The sequence below is a fragment of the Zootoca vivipara genome, chromosome 3 (genome assembly GCF_963506605.1).
Source record: "Zootoca vivipara chromosome 3, rZooViv1.1, whole genome shotgun sequence".
Lineage (NCBI taxonomy): Eukaryota > Metazoa > Chordata > Lepidosauria > Squamata > Lacertidae > Zootoca > Zootoca vivipara.
This window is the reverse complement of record NC_083278.1, coordinates 92,653,689-92,669,255: the sequence shown is the minus strand read 5'-3', so window position 1 is coordinate 92,669,255 and position 15,567 is coordinate 92,653,689. Positions and strand designations below refer to the sequence as shown.

Here is a 15,567-nt window from a genome sequence, read left to right as displayed (position 1 = left end):
TTTCTACTGAAATGACATAAAAGCTCACTGAATTGGGAAACTATACAGTGCTTTCATGAGAGTAAAATATGAACCGAAACTCCTCTGCTGTATATCGAAGAAAAAGAAAAAATGGAAATTGTTAAAAATCAGTTAAATATAAAGCTATAGAAACATTGCCCTAATTATTGAAACCCGATGCTCAAAAATTATTACTACTACTGCTACTACTCAAGGCAATAAGGAACATAATAAGTGCGGCAATTGTACACAATAATTAAGAACATCACAACACACACACACGGTGGTTTGACATAATGAAATTAAAACTTTCACTTACCAATAATGTATTTTAAAAAGTATTATCCTTAGGGCTGCATTCTGTAAGACAGGTACGGTAGTTTCCGTTTTCTGCACTGAAGAACATCCAAAGATGAGGGTGCTCAACGCTTTACACCAGTTCTTGAGATTGTACCAAAAGGCTTAACATTTCACTGCCTTGAAATGAACAGGGAAGTCTAGCAAGAGAAGGGCCTCAATGCATGCACACACAGCATAAGTGATTACTGGATAAAAGTCCAGTTCACAAAATGATATGCAACAATGTTACCCTGGTTTTTGTTGTGTTTTTTTTGTATTTCTATTAAGAGTTTCAAACATATTTTGTTAATACATTAAAGAAAACAGGCATAGGGCAATCACAGTTGTTGATAACATTGCCATACTATTATATAAAGGAATAGTGTGATTAAGAAGTCGACAAGAAGTTAGGGGTCAGATGAAGAGGAGAATTGCAGTTGTGTTTCTTTCTGGCCGAGGTGAGCAAGGAAGAAGAGGTGGAGATATTAGGGGTTTTTGTGTTGTTCTTGATTACATTCAGGGTTAGAAGAACCCACCTCCTCAAATGGCAGCAAAGTTCAACAGACACACCTGAAAAAATGGTGAACCGACACCTCTGTTGGGGACCTAAATTGCTTCCTTCCCGGTGAGGATCACATAAAATAAGGGTTACCTTCCCCCCCCCCCCAACCCTGTTTGTATTGCAAAGAAGGAGAAAATAATGGTGGAATCTTTCAATAACAACAAGAGAAGAAAATAGTTTGTCTGTTACTTTCTTTCCGACTAAACATGACTGAAAATGTATTGCTATTTTCAGACATTTCCAGAATTGACGGATTTGCTAAAATCTCATTTCAGAATTTCTTGCTACAGGCCTTGATGTTTCTCAAAACTTTTAACATTGTATAAATAGCTGTTCAGTGGAAGGAATTCAATATGGGATAGGATGTCAAAAGTTTAAAAACGGAACTAATATAGATCATCAGTCACAAAGCATGAAATGGAAAGAAAACAATTGAACAATTGCTTCTCAGCTGCTTTTCTGAGTTCTTGTCAGTTTGGGGAAGCAACAAAATTCTGATTTTATGTAAGCTCCCTGTAGACTCAAGTTAAAAGAAACTACCATACATAGAAATTGCTCTGCACACTTGGGTTCTGCTACCTTGACACATGATTTTGTCTGTAGCATCCTGAGGTGGGGATTACAGCCTACTAGATACGCTAACAGTTTACATTGTCAGATGATAAAATTCAAATAATTGCTGCCCAGGATACTGACCTTTTGACCCACTTTAGTTCATAGCTGCATTAGTCTATAGCAGCAAAATACTTATTTGGGCTCCAGTTCTGCAGCTCAAATCCCATAGAAATCAATGTGATTTAAGCAACCTTAATGTGAACTGAACTGCAGCTTTTGTCACCTAATTGATAGTGGCTTCATTCAGATGCCATGCTAAATCATGGTTTGATGCTATAGGGAAGAGCAGCGGTTACGTGCTCCCTCCCCACCATGCATATGCTGTACTTCAATTGTAATTTGGCCTGAACAAAACAAATTTTGATGTTTCACTTGTAAAATTGTGTTTTGTACTTGCCCTCCAAACTAAAATTGCAAAAACATGGTTTGAAGCTGTTTTGCAGTCTTGGTTTGGAGGGCATGTGTAACCCATGTTTTGTCAGTTTGACGTAAAAGCAAACTATGCTTTGATCATATTAGGAAATAACTAATTGAAGAGGAGCTTGTGAGACCAGGAGAGAGAAAAGGGGCATGCACACACACAGACACAGGACTCATTCCTACAGTGTCAGACCATAATTTGAGAACCAACACAATAATAAGTGTAGCCTAAGAAGAGATTAAGCACACTTTGGTTCAGTTCAGATGTAACAGATACCATGGTTTCCTGCCATGCTGAGACTTGTACTTCCCTCTCTCCCTTTTTTCCACCTACAATGAGAAAATTGAAAGCCATTTTTGCGCTTAAGCTAGCTGTGGTTCCCCATTTTGTCCAGACTCGGAGAACTGTGGTTTGTTTAAACCAGGTGCAGGGAACCTTTGGCGCTCTGGATGTTGCTGAACTACAACTCCCATCAGCTCCAGCAAGCATGGTCAATGGCTAGGGATGATGGGCAACATCTGATAGGCCAAAAGTTCCCCACACCTGTGGTTCTGACATGATGGGAAATTGTGATTAAGTTAAAAGTTACAGCTTTATATTTCTTTTTCGATTTTTTTTATATAGCATTGTGAGCTTCTTTGTGAACCCAAGCAGAGATTTTAAAGTAGGACTTGGGCCTGAGTCACAGGTCTGATTTAGGATAGAAATGATCTAGCAAATCCATGTTCGCAACTTTGTCTCTTGAACCAAAATGAACATAGAGCTACAATGTCTTTACAAACGGAGGCGATGGAGCCTTTTATTTCTCTGTCACCAGTTGAGTACATGGTGCACATGCAAGAGAGCAACTAGTGGTACGACCATACTAGTGGTTGCTGCTAAGGTGGTGGCAGATCTAGGTTCAGTATTTGTTGCCTATTTTGGCATAGTTCAGATGGAGGGGCATAGTATTGCTGTGTCCATGCAGCGAAGTTGATAGCAGACCACTGGCAAAGATCATATATTCATATTTCCAAGGCACTAGCAGAATTATTACACAGTAAATTACTAAAATCACTATAAATCAACTTAAAGCTTAGATGAACCAGCAACTTTATATATCTGAAAGATTTAAGGTAAAATAATGTGCTTTGTTCAGACGTTACACTTGACGAAAGTATTTTCCTTGGTTCAAAGCTTCCAAATGACTAATACTGCCCTTACAAGTGCGAAGTTTCAGGATTCAGAAACCACCAGATGCTATGAATTTAATCAACACTGATAGATCCTATGAAACTGGACAGACAAGCGATCAGATATACTAACTAATCTTTCAGTTGTCAGAACACTTGCACTCTCTCAATATTCACTGAAGCAGAAATTACAGCCTACAGCCTTTAATCTGAAGTGGAATTAGTTTTTGTATGCGTTTTAAGACACCTGGCTTTTAATGGCAGTAATTTTTGGTATGTCCTTGTTTTTGAAAACAAGGAAGTGGCATTCTTTGTAGAGCTTTCTACTGTTTGCCTTATTATAGGTGACTTACAACACAGATGTGTGCCTCTTTCCTTATTTGTGCATGCATATTTGGCCCTAAATAGAATTTTATTATCTACAAAGCATAAAAATAGCCAGTACTCCAAAGAATTGATTTAGAGAACCTAAGCATATTGCACAGAACATAAAGTTGACCTTTACCGTCTGCAGCTTTTGAAATGGAGTGGGATGTGGAACACATCATAGGCTTAATGTGGCACAACGCTGTCTGCAGAAACTTGGGTGGGACTGTGACTGCCTGCCCATTGCACCCGATGATTGAATCTGCTGTCACCAGCATCCTGATAATAATGAACATTCAGCTTAACGACCGTGATTATGATTATCATAATTGATGTGTGAGTGCAGTGTGTGGGGATCATTACAGCTAAACTGTACGGCAGAGAAACATGGCTTAGTTATGGATAATTTTACTTTTGCACACTGATTGGGATAAAATATGCTTTTCAAGCTCAACAGTCCATCCTACTGCAATTTCAGGAAGAAGTCTGTATATGTGAATTGATGATCCAAGCATGCTGCAAAACAGCCAGTCTAGCTGTTTGTTTAAAATGGTTTCATTTCATTAATATTGGCAATTAATTAGGTATCAAGAAAGGGGAAAGCTCTTCTGAGTTGCCAGTTGCATTAATCAGATACCAAGTTCCTTGCATAGGCTGAAAAGAAAAATATTTAGCTATGCACAACTGGTACAGTTCCATTGATAATGGCAAAGACATTTTACCTTTGCATTGTCAGTGCCAAACTAAAATAACATTTATCTGCTTTCCTAATGTCTTGGGAAAACTGGCGGAAAATCTTGTTAAAGATAAAACCGCCAAGCGTATAGAAGAACAAGCCTTGCTGAAGCAGAACCAGCATGGCTTCTGTGAGGGTAAGTCCTGTCTCAACAGGCTTTAGGAACTAACTGCTTTTAATGAAAGGACTGGTGCCATGCTGTTTTTATTGTAATTATTTGGATAGTTTTAGTAGATTGTTTATGCATATATATGTAGTTTTAATTCTATCAATGTTTAATTGTTTTTAATGATCCTCTTGTGGATCAGGAACTGGTTAAGTGATGGGAAATAGAGAGCAGGGATAAATGGACAATTCTCCCAATGGAGGGCTGCAGAAATGGAAGTTCCCCAAGGAAAGGTATTGGGACCTGTGTGTTTCAACTTGTTCATAAGCAATGTAGAGTGAGGAGTGACGTGGACAAGTTTGCAGATGATCCTAAACCAGGCATGGCCAAACTTGGCCCTCCAAATGTTTTGGAACTACAACTTCCATCATCCCTAGCTAACAGGACCAGTGGCCAGGGATAATGGGAATTGTAGTCCCAAAACAGCTGGAAGGCCAAGTTTGGCCATGCCTGTCCTAAACTGTTCAGGGTTGTTAAAAAGGGATTGTGAAGAGGTCCAAAGGGACTTCTCCAAACTGAGTCGTTGGGTGGTAAAATGGCAGGTGCAATTCAGTATAAAAAAGTATAAAGTGATGCATGTCGAGAGGGTGGAATCTCAATTTCACACATATGCTCATGGGGTCTAAACTGGTGGTCACTTAGAAGGAACAAGACCTGATAAAGTTGCAGACCCAGTGTGCATCAGCTGTGAAGAATGCAGCTTCCATGGTAGGGATCATTTGGAAAGAAACGGAAAATCAAACTGCCAGTATCATAATGCTGTTATACAAAACTGTGGTGCAACTGCATTTGGAATACTGTGTACAGTTTTTGCCACCTCACTTCAGAAAAGATACTGTAGAGTTTGAAAAATCACAGAAACAGGTGGTTGTAGGTTAAATCCTCGTCTGGGAGAGCTGCATATTCCTGCATTGCAGGGAGTTGGGCTAGATGATACTCAGGGTCCCTTCTAACGCTACAATTCTACAATTATTGTTCCCTGAGCCACTGAAAAGCATTTCAAGAGGGTTGGGAGACCATTTGCATTGGAATGGGATGTGGCACAGTGGATTTATGAAGCTGCAAGGTAGAATCAACAAACATCATACACATTTTACTACACTGCTTGGGGAAACCTTGAACATATGGCAAAATTCATTCTGAAATAAAATAAGTACACACATGCCGATAAAAGCAGAAGTGCCTTTCACATGTGCAGTGGCACCTTTGGATTCCTGCCTGTGTGAACAGATGTGGGGGCAAAAAGAACCATGTAACAATACTCCTTTGAAGGTGGCTCAGAGAAAATCATTCAGAAGGAATGATTTCAAGTAGCGACTAGAAAAAAAAAATCGAGCCATTCAGTGAAGTTATTTACATGAGAAAAGGCACTGTCAGCACTTTCTAATGTATTTGAATAGGGATTGTCAAGCAACCAGTTCTATATTTTATAAAAACCTTATTTTTAGTTCTATAATTTCTCAGTGGGAAAATGCCGTCCTTTGATAATGTTATTGGACTTTGAAGAATAAATATAGTCTGAAGAGAAGAATTAGATGGCACTTATTAAACTGTCTAACTAGCAATCCTGTGTCGTTTGTCTGTTGCATGATAAATGTCTTGTGTTACCCATCTTCTATGTTTAATCAGGCAAATAGCTTGTTTCCACAGGGGAAGAAAATCTGCCTTTTAATAACTGCTAAGTTAAGTCAAAGAGTTTGCAGATTTTCCACACAATTCTTTACTGAGATTACAGGGTGGCAGAGTTTATGTATAGTTAACAAGACTGAAGCTCTGTTAACAAACAAGAAAATTTTTGGAGACCTCCCAAAAGAGACAGACTGCAAACTCTTTCTCACCTCTTCCCAAAGTTATTCAGATTTGTTATTTGGGTGCTGCTGATTGCACCAAAATGTGCTAAAGCTTGTTGTCATCTGTGAACAAGGAAGTTAACCAGGAAGTGGTTTTAGCCAGCAAAGCTTTGACCCATCCCTCTAGCTATGGTCTCCAGCAAGTTTTGTGCCAGGGTAACTGCCCATGAACTACTATGCAGTTGTGCTTGTTGTATATCCGTCACTGTTTCTTTGAATGCTACAAAAAGTGCACTGTGCTAAAATTAATTTGATCTAATAGCTTCAAATATGTGATTGTCAATGAACGAAGGATTTGTAATTTATTTAAAATGTAGTTCAAGGCGGCTTACAGAAGTAGCAAGATGCAATATAAATGTGATATACAAAAAGAACAGGCGCCAACAAAGACCAGCAATAAAACTTTTTTAAAATAACCACAGTAAGAGGCACCATGAACTATAATAAAAACAAAAGGCAGAATAAAAACAAAGTAAAAAGACAAAGAGGGAGATCATAAACAATTATGGCTGGCAAGCATTAACATCTATCTGCTGGAGACCAATGTCATCCTAAACAGGAAGGTTTTAATGCTAAGTCAGAAGGCCAGCAAGGAGGGACAAGTTGAACTCTCCCCAGTGAAGAAGGTCCACATTCTGGGTCCAGCAACAGAGAAGGGAGACATGACTGGGTATGTTGTGTTGTGGTCTGGATTGCAGTGCTAATAGCAGTTACTACTATTGTGTACTCTAAATAATAGGTAGAAAATTGCAATTACGCATATTCTTTAGCCCTGCTGGTTAAAGGCAGGTTCACTGAAGTGGGTGGTGCTTCCAAGCTGTGCAGAAACGGAAACTCATCACCAAGGCTGAGTTAATAAGAGCTCCAGACTTCAACTTAGATAGTACCTTTTAGGTTCATGCTCCACAAAAAGTCAGACAAGCGATCAGAACAAAGTACCCAAATTTCTGTCAAGTCTTTGTGACTTTCCAGAATGCAAAGGCGTGCAAAATCTAGTCAGTTAATGAACGTTTGTATCTGTGAAGATGGTTTTGTGCTACGTGAGAAAGGATCATCCTAACATAAATTGCTTGCCGCTCTCTGTAAAAAATACTACATTTTCCAGGATTATATTTTTGTCATTTTATTCAGAGCAGGACAAGTAAAGTGAAGCTTTGTGATATATTAATAAGGAACGGTGTGCGTGTGGGTGTGTACTGTAATGGAATAATGATGTCCTGAGTATTATACCTGCCCTGCATGCCACTGCATAGCCTGCTGTTCTGTTGGTACAATCTAGTTGGTGTCAGAGCTTGGGACCTGGAGAAGTAAAGAACAAGTCAATCAAACAATACAAGACCATGCATATTAAAACAGACTTGGTGCCCTGATGTGAAGCTGCTTGATTGAGCAGTGCAGTGTCAGCCATGTCTTTCTTCTAATGCTAAAAGTAATGTACATAGACAGAGTGACAATCAGAGTACAGCCTCCCATCAGCTGTAATTAATCTTTTAGTTAACAAAAAGACTAGAAAGCCTCTCATCAGCCACTTCTGAAGTCGGAGAGACCCTGCTTTTTGATGTTTGTATTCTGAGTAAAATTGTCCCCACCAGTTCTAACAAATTGAAACACCAGGCTAATTATGGCAGCTAATGAAGTGTGTGGAATGGTCACAGCTTGTCGTGAAACTGTTCCTTCAGCTCAGATTAGAGTTTCATCAATCACTTTTTTAAACTGATCCAGAATTGCTTCTGCCCGGTGCTTGGCATTTTTAATGCTGTTTCTGTAATTGGTTTTTTCCCCAAAGCTTAGGCTGTTTTTTGAAATATTGCATTCTTAAGATAGAACACGCAAATGCAGACTCCAGTCTGTGTGGATATGTGTGTGTTTGTGTGTGTGTGTGTGTGTGTGTGTGTGTGTGTGTGTATTCATTATTGCTTCTATCAGCTGATCAAGTGGTAAGAAGCTAATAAAAGGAGCACAACTGTAAAATTTGATATACTGCTTTTAATCCCACTAAAGGTAGCAATAAAGCATATACACATATATGGATATGAATCGTTATTACCGGGGTTTGATGTATACTGGCGTAATCACATGAGATACAGTGTGTGCGGATGGGTGTCTTAAATCTCACCAGAGGTTTTAAATTAAATGAATGATTCGGATTGTATTCCTCTGTATATCATTCAGCAAAATTGGGTGTAATTTGATGTTTCTGCAAATGCCAAACCTCCTGGCAATGGAAGTTCAAAATATCTTAGTAGCTCAAGAATAGAAACATTTTAGCTTGAATCCCAAGCCCTTGGGATCGCGTTGGGAATTTTCGCTGTGCCTCTTATTTCCTTAAGGTAGAAAGTTGCACAATTGTTAGAATCCCAAGTTCTTGCTCATTTACAGGCTCTACTGGTATTCTGCTATATGATGATTCTTTAGAAGTTCAGGAGATAGCTCTTGGCAAATATACTGTCAAATTCATGCCTTCAAAATATTATTTAAATAGCACAGGGGTGAAACTAAATATATTTCCCTCATTTGTTACTTTACATGTCAAGAGCTATCTCCTGTTTTCATGGATTTCAGGACATGTTAGCACATTTGCAGTATTTTGATTGTTGTTGTTGTTGTTTAGTCGTTTAGTCGTGTCCGACTCTTCGTGACCCCATGGACCATAGCACGCCAGGCACTCCTGTCTTGCACTGCCTCCCGCAGTTTGGTCAAACTCATGTTCGTAGCTTCGAGAACACTGTCCAACCATCTTGTCCTCTGACGTCCCCTTCTCCTAGTGCCCTCAATCTTTCCCAACATCAAGGTCTTTTCCAAGGATTCTTCTCTTCTCATGAGGTGGCCAAAGTATTGGAGCCTCAGCTTCACGATCTGTCCTTCCAGGGAGCACTCAGGGCTGATTTCTTTAAGAATGGATAGGTTTGATCTTCTTGCAGTCCATGGGACTCTCAAGAGTCTCCTCCAGCACCACAATTCAAAAGCATCAATTCTTCGGCGATCAGCCTTCTTTATGGTCCAGCTCTCACTTCCATACATCACTACTGGGAAAACCATAGCTTTAACTATACGGACCTTTGTCGGCAAGGTGATGTCTCTGCTTTTTAAGATGCTGTCTAGGTTTGTCATTGCTTTTCTCCCAAGAAGCAGGCGTCTTTTAATTTCGTGACTGCTGTCACCATCTGCAGTGATCAAGGAGCCCAAGAAGGTGAAATCTCTCACTGCCTCCATTTCTTCCCCTTCTATTTGCCAGGAGGTGATGGGACCAGTGGCCATGATCTTGGTTTTTTTGATGTTGAGCTTCAGACCATATTTTGCGCTCTCCTCTTTCACCCTCATTAAAAGGTTCTTTAATTCCTCCTCGCTTTCTGCCATCAAGGTTGTGTCATCTGCATATCTGAGGTTGTTGATATTTCTTCCAGCAATCTTAATTCCGGTTTGGGATTCATCTAGTCCAGCCTTTCGCATGATGAATTCTGCATATAAGTTAAATAAGCAGGGAGACAATATACAACCTTGTCGTACTCCTTTCCCAATTTTGAACCACTCAGTTGTTCCATATCCAGTTCTAACTGTAGCTTCTTGTCCCACATAGAGATTTCTCAGGAGACAGATGAGGTGATCAGGCACTCCCATTTCTTTAAGAACTTGCCATAGTTTGCTGTGGTCGACACAGTCAAAGGCTTTTGCATAGTCAATGAAGCAGAAGTAGACGTTTTTCTGGAACTCTCTAGCTTTCTCCATAATCCAGCGCATGTTTGCTATTTGGTCTCTGGTTCCTCTGCCCTTTCGAAATCCAGCTTGCACTTCTTGGAGTTCTCGGTCCACATACTGCTTAAGCCTGCCTTGTAGAATTTTGAGCATAACCTTGCTAGCGTGTGAAATGAGCGCAATTGTGCGGTAGTTGGAGCATTCTTTGGCACTGCCCTTCTTTGGAATTGGGATGTAGACTGATCTTCTGTTATTCTTCTATTTTGATTCTGTTATTCTAAATTCCATTTCCCCTCTCCTCCTCTACCCTTTTTCCCCCTTTCCCTTATTTTCCTGTTCGCTGTGGTAGCCCAGTTGATTTTGTCAATGATTATACTGCATTGGTGACATCACAGAGAGTTTCGTGGTATTCAACTAATGATTTGAACTAATAACAAAGTGTATTGCTTGTTATACACCCTTTGTTTAGTTCTGCTAGGTGTATGATTGAAGGATTTAAAAATACCTGCATATTTATACTGCATTTCTTCACTTTTGAGAAAATAGTTTAAATGAAATATATTTTATTTGTGCACAGAATATATTAAGCATAATCCCACTTCAGGTAGACTTGTTTTTTCATAAAAATATTTATTAGTCATTTGGCAAATGACATTTATTAATTGTGAGTGAATGAAGATGAAGCTTTTGACCATCCATTCCCTTTATAAGGAATACTTTTGGAAATTGCCCTGCACTAAACTAAGGCTTGAATTACAATAGCCAATAAGTTCCAAATACCAATCCAACAATTTCATCTGCACCTTTGTTTTTTAGCTCTGATTCAGTAAAGTTCAAGGGTATCCAAGTATGAAATAGCTTGTGAGGAAATTCACATCACCTTCTTAATTTAATTTAGCTGTAATAAAGACTGCATTAGTTCCAAAAATAGAATATTATCTTTGGCAATTTTGGTTCAAATATAGATATTAGGTATGTCCAAAACAAAATAAGGCAGAGAGTGCCATTTCCTCTGGTGTATGATATAAGAGAAATGGGCGAAATGCAATGTTTTGAAACTTATGGCCACATTTTCACGGAAATGTATACCCCACCCCATTTTACAGGCTCTTGGAAAGTAACACTAAATATAAAAGAGAATGTGAAAACATATTATAATATCCTACCAATGCAAAACAAAATTCATTCAGACATCTCTTCATCCACTATAACCTTAACTCTTGCCCTCCCAAATCTAACATAAATACTGTAGGTAGGCTTGTGCTTAGGTTGTGGAAGACAGGAGTGCCTGGTGTCCTCTGGTTCATGGGGTCATGAAGAGACGGACACGACTAAACAACTAAACAACAATAACAACAAGTGCTTAGGTTAGGATGGAAGAATCACTAAGGAAGAGATGTATAACTATGGCAAGTGCTTTCCCCCCTTAAAATATGTTTAGGATACTCTCATTTTCCTACTCATATTTAAACACTGCCCCTCAATGAGGCTAAACTTAGATTCACAAAATGTTTAGGCATGGGCGTACCCCTGCATCCCCCCAGAAAAAAAGCACTGACTATGACCAAGAATGGCTCTCTCTACATCCTTGGCAGCTGATTCAAAAATAAGAGATTTCATTGTTTAGGAAGTGCCCTGGGTTGATCACATAATGGGGAGGGGTGGCTGTTTCTAAGGTACGTTGGGTCTATGCAAATTAGAAGACGGATGCATAGGGATATTGGTCCATTATTCAGATAAGACAGTTCACACATATAGCCATCAGTCAAAGTTGGGTAATCAAGCAGTGATAAATCAAGTGATGCATGTGTGAACCAACTCTGCATTTACTGTGTTGGACACTTTCCACTATTACTGAATAAACCTGAGTGCAATCAATCTTACTCTTTTTGAATCAAACAACTGTATGATATAAAAAATTGGCAATGCCAAAAATTGCTCCAGATTTTTTTAAAAAATTTTTGGAGGAGCTGTGTAGATTTGGGTTGCAGTCCTATTATATACTCTGGCTTCTCCTCAGATCGTATAAATCTATACACACTTGCATAGGAATACGCCCCATTGAATTCAGTAGGACTTTACTTCTGAGTTAACACATATAGAATTGCACTGTGTGTGCATGCTTTACCTTGCATATCACAATCTTCCTAAACAGAAACAAGTTGATATTTCATATTGTGCAGCAGCTGTGAAAAAGGTAAATTTCACGCTAGAGATAATTAGGAAAGGAATTGAAGATAAGACAAATCTATGGTGGTGGTGCAGTTGGAGTAATATGTATAGTTCTGGTTGCCTCACCTCCAAATATATGTTTTACAGTTGGAAATGATTCAGGAAAGAGTAACCAATTTGATCAAGGGGGTGGAGCAACTATGGAGGAAAGGTTACAACATTTAGGCCTTTTAAGCTTAATTAAGGAAAAGGCAAATAAGAAGCAATAAAATTATGCATGGGGTTGAGGAAGTGGTATGGGGAAAGTTTTTCTCCCTCTCTCCCAACACTGGAATTCTTGGACATTCAGCGAAGACTCAGGACAGACAAAAGAAAGCACTTCTTGTTAAACTATGGAATTCGCCACCTCCAAAGGTAGTGATGGCCACCAAGTAGGATGGCTTTACAAGAGGATTAGACAGATTCATGGATAAGACTATCATGGGCTACTAACCATGGTGAGCATCTTCTGTCTCCACTCTTTGGGGCAGTGTACACTTCTGAATACCAGTTGCTGGAAACTGCAGGAGGAGAGAGTACTGCCGTGCTAAGGTCCTCCTTGTATGCTTATCACAGGCATCTGGTTGGCCTCTGTGAGAATAGGAAGTTGGAGTGGATGGGCATTGATCCAGCAGAAGGCTCTTAGGTTCTTAAGATGGCTTGATCTTGTGTGTGTGTGTGTGTGTGTGTGTGTGTGTGTGTGTGTGTTTGGAAGCAAGCCTCCGGGATTCCACTTGGGGTTATGCCCCAAAATGACTGTTTTATGGTAGAAGTGGACTTTCCCCCGTTAGTTTCCAGAGTTGTCCCAAATCCATGATGGAGAAAGCTGCAAGGTTTGTCTGTTCTGCGTGTTGAGCCTCTCCGAGATCATGTAATAAATAACACGCTGCTTGCTTTCATTTGACTCATTTGTTCTCTGCTCTGCAGTTCTGTACTTCACAACCTCTAACCCCCAGTGACCTCCTATTGACAGCCTGTTTCAAGCTGTCCCAATTGTGTGCAGGTGTGTACTATAGTGTTACAGTATTGGATTATGACCTGGGAGACCAGGGTTTGAATCCCCACTCAGGCATGAAGCTTACTGACCTTGGGTCAGTCACCATCCCTTAGCCTGCCCTACCTCACAGGGTTGTTGTGAGGATGACATTTGGGGGAGGAGAACCATGTACACCACCTTGCGCTCCTTGGAAGAAAAGGGAGGCATATAAATGTAATGATAAATAAATGCTTCCTTTGAAAGAGGACAGAAACTGGCGGCTTTTTAAAAGGGAGGAATTAAGCGCATCATGGCTGCTATTTTGATTGTTTATGTATTTTGATTGTTCCACCTCTGCCGTGCTTGTTGTGGCAGCTTCCGGTTCCTATATGTATGGCAGGCAATAATTTGGATGTGCTTCTCCTTATGTCCTATGAGCATCAGAAGCAAGTGCCATCAGAACTAGTACTTGTAAAAGATGCAACAACCGTTATCCTGGGGAGAATTTTATGCCAACATTGCTCTATTTTAAAATCGGGATCTCATCCCCTTCTGCAATGCAAGTGTGCATATGACCAATGCAGCAGAGGATGCTTTTCATTTGCATTGTGTGGGTTTGATGTGTATCTGAAGCCGAACCAACCCCTTCTCCCAAAAATGTTTGTGGAAGTAAGCTCTAAGGTAGGCTTTCCTGTTTCTCTTTGGGACATCTCAAGGGACGGACTAACAATGCTCTAAGAGTCTTAATTTGGACCACTTGTAAAGATACAATCAGATAAGTAATTATTCAAACTCAGAAGCAGTAATTACAAGTCTTTTATAATTTCTCACAAGACTGTTTGATTCTAGTTCCTCGATTTACAACACTGAGAGAAGTATGTATAATATACTATTTCTTAAGAGGCTTGGTCGAAATTTAAGTAAAATTATAATGAAATGTTTGTTGCATATATTAAGCTGCAATTAAAATGTTTTCTGCCTCTGTCTGAAAGATAAGATATTAAAATAATGTTGTTAGCAGGCTTCCCACTGTGCGAATAATTTCCTGATATTTGTACAGCATATTATCATATGCTCTCTGTCAATAACCAAATAGACTATCAAACAGAGAAAATAGTATGATGAAAGTATCATGCAGAAGGACATAACATTGTTTCATGATGACTAGCCAGTATCATTTTATATTTTAAAAATGAATGATAAGTTGATTCAAAGCATACTTATAAAGTCATTAAAGCAAGTTGAAAATTGTCCTCCATTTTAGTCAGCTAGCCTTTTTAAGTCAGAGGGGTTGTTGTTTTAAATCAGCTTTGCTTGCATTTTTAGGAGGCAATTAGCCATTGGATTTGACATATTGGCTTGGTTACCATGCAATGCTAAGTCAAACCATGGCTAAGTGTGGACACACATAATAAAATCACAGGAGCTTCACTCTTCTCTAGATCTTGCTGCCACCGTGCTACTTAGAGTTAAGCCATGGCTTGACTTAATGCAACATATGAACGCATGCTCATAGTTTGCCCTGCTACATCATAAACTGCATCCGCGTTTTCTTTTTGTTTTGCAGTTCACACTTAGCCATGGTTTATTTTACAGTATATGGTTTGGCATACCGTCATGTACAGACTATTCAGAGGCAACCTTCAAGTTCAAATGTTAGTGTTATAACTATGTTATAACTATGTGAGTGTTTGTTATAACTGGACAAGACATTGGTAACTAGTTGGTGTTTTCATTCATGAATCTATGCTCTATTTGGCAGTTTGCAGAATGATAAGAACAATCCTTTCTTTGGTTGGTTGGTAAGGACTTCACTTGGTGATGGCTACTATAATAACAATGGGAGGCCTTTTACCACCTTCAAATACTGAGGTTACACAGATTCCCATTTATAAAGCAATTAAGTTGAACTACTTGAATTAAAATAGTGTATTCTCATTGACTTCAGTGAGGCTAAAATAAATCTCAGTCTTGCTGCTTTGATTGTGCATTAAACTAAGATCACTGGACATTCCATATACCAAGGAAGTGGTATATTTCCAAGATAGCATGTTAAGAAATCTCTCCCCCCCCCCCAAGAAAAAGATCGCAGAATTAGTAATTCTTGTTAACAAATGGAAAGTGGTTGCAGTGCCGGATTAAACCCCGTGGAGGCCCCTAGGCAGTTGAAATCAAAAGTCCTCTTGCAAATTATCCCCTAATACATTTTTTTTAGTGGGATAACATTTAGTGGGATAAGCTTAATTGTGATTTTCTTTCAAGATCACTCATTACTTTGATCTTTTATTGTGGGGCCCCTAAAAGGCTTGGGGCTCATAGGCCTTTGTCTGTTCTGCCTATTTGGTAATCTGGCGCTTCAGTGGTTGTGTCTCATATGGTATCAGATACTGTTACCTCAATCCACATGCCCATCTTGCTCACATATGATAGAGGAAATTAATTCCTTTACGTGTGCAGATC

General features: G+C 39.3%; 1 protein-coding gene across 4 annotated transcripts in view; it reads left to right on the top strand.

The window, feature by feature from the left end:
* Positions 1-15,567, top strand: part of SPATA17 (spermatogenesis associated 17) — an 83,257-nt gene that overhangs the window by 52,408 nt on the left and 15,282 nt on the right. The gene's annotated exons all lie outside the window — the stretch shown is intronic.